A 2,252-nucleotide genomic window follows, 5' to 3' on the forward strand; every position below is an offset into this window, starting at 1 on the left:
AGAGTGAAGGTCACATGGGTGGATTTCGATTCATTGACTTTTATCCGCCATTGGTTGCACCATTGCTCAATCCGGGTGAGGTGTGTTTGTAGATTGGATGAGACTGTTACAGGATCGGGATAGGAAGATAGGATAGCTGTATCATCAGCAAATTATCACTTTCTCAGTAACCCTCCACTTTTGGGGATGCTCCAGGGATTGGGCTTTAGAATTATTCCCGTAATTCATCTGTCTTAACTTTACAATCAATTACAAGGAAAGTGTAGGAGTCACTTAAAAGTTGTTCGTTGGCCATTCCTTGCTCATTTTCTACCTGGCTATCTTCCTGTTGGATATTGTATGTGCAAAGAGTATCTAGTGTACGATCAGGGTTTAATAACATCTGTGTTTCGGAGATATTTCAATAATCTCCCCCCTTCCATAGTTAATATTGAGCCTGGTGCCAGAAGTCTATTAGTTACTATTGATTGTCTCTCATCGGACATCCTTACAAACTAGTATTGAGGATACTTTTCAATAAGTCCCACTTTTTCAATGAAGGAATCTTATTCTGAGTACCTCACTTTTTGTTTTTCAATAAGACAATTATGGGGTTTATAAACAAAGAGTGTTTTGCCTCTCCAATACATGACCTCCATGAAAAATTAAAGAATTTTCCATTAGTTGTAGTACGCATTAGAGATCTGAGTGAGTATAGAGACTTTTCGGTACGAGTAGGAAAATTTCGGAATCTTTTCGGTAGAAATAGATAAATGGCGTAACCTCTACATTTTCATTTGATACAAAAATAAAGTGTCAAATGCCGTTTTTTCTGCAAAAGTTAAGAAAGGTTAGATGCCTACGCCATATAACCATATAGGACAAAAAGAGTCTTGTATTGGAAGAGATTTTTAATAATAAATTGAAATAAGGAATACCATCAACTGGCTTATTAAACTGAATTGAACACACACTCGCAATAAATAACTATAATACAAGCTTAGACTTTACAAACATTTGTTTTTAGTAACAAATGATGTATTAATATTAATGGTACATAATTATTAAATTACGATTCTGTAAGAATAGAGTGAAACAGAGTACAGAATTTTCTCAGTAATTCGGCTGTCTTAAGGATTCTCACACGTTCAATTGAATGTCAGTCATCATTATAAAGCCAAACTAACTTATATCAGGAATACCTCTACATCAGTGCGACTGTCGCTTACTTGTAAATGAGATATCGAACTATAAATTGGCAATAAACAAAAAGCTTGTTTGGCCAGATATGCAAGATATAAGATTTGGAACGGAAAAACTTGAGGATAGCAGTATAATGAAGAGGCTAAGCTGCAAGTAAAAGGAAGGCAAAAAGAGGGATATTATGGGCAAGCTAGAAGGAGTAGAGGCCTTAACCCCTTTTACTTTCTCTCTCTGTTCACGTTTACATTATAGTATGCATATTTATTTCTCGATAGCGGTTCAGTAGGTTTTCATTGTTGATGAGCCAAATTATTGGAAATAACATTTACTACTCTTAAAAGTCAGTTCATGTTTGCAATCAAATGAAGCGTGAGAAATGAAAGAAATGTCTATTTATATAACTCCGAACAAGGTGGGAGTTGTCAATTCCCCTCATTTTGGCTTCATTCTATTTTGAAGAAGGTTAGAGTATGCCACCACCTTGTGGTAAAACCATACTCATTCGCTCATCTGTTAATTGATAGTTTTTATTCGTGTTGGAAACTTTTACATAAACACATTAGATATGCGACATCGAGAAAAAAACATCTATATTCAATACTAAAACATCGATGTTTTCTTTTTTTACATTACGGTAATATAAAGTCTGTTCCAACGAATACGCATGTTCCGGTCAAGAACGTGCTTTTTCAATCAAAGAATAGGACATCGACTACAAAAAACATTGATGTATTTTGGGTGATGTATTGTAACCAACGATATTTTATAACATCAAAGTTTTTTTGAAGTCGATGTCCTCATCTTTGATTGAAAAAGCACGTTCTTGACTGGCCGGATCATGCGTAGTCGTTGGAACAGACCTTATGTTACTCAAATGGATGTCCAAAAACATCGATGTATTCTGGGGAATGTATTGTCAGTAACGATTTTTTAAAACTTCGATGTTTTTTGTATTCGATGTAGGATTCTTAGTTACATAAACCACTTCTGACTGGACGGAGAATGCGTAGTCGTTAGAACAGACCTTATTTCACCCAAATGGATGTTAAAAACATCGTTGTATTTGGGGT

Source organism: Halyomorpha halys, unplaced genomic scaffold (genome assembly GCF_000696795.3).
Source record: "Halyomorpha halys isolate HHAL.00 unplaced genomic scaffold, Hhal_1.1 Scaffold286.1, whole genome shotgun sequence".
Classification (NCBI taxonomy): Eukaryota; Metazoa; Arthropoda; class Insecta; order Hemiptera; family Pentatomidae; genus Halyomorpha; species Halyomorpha halys.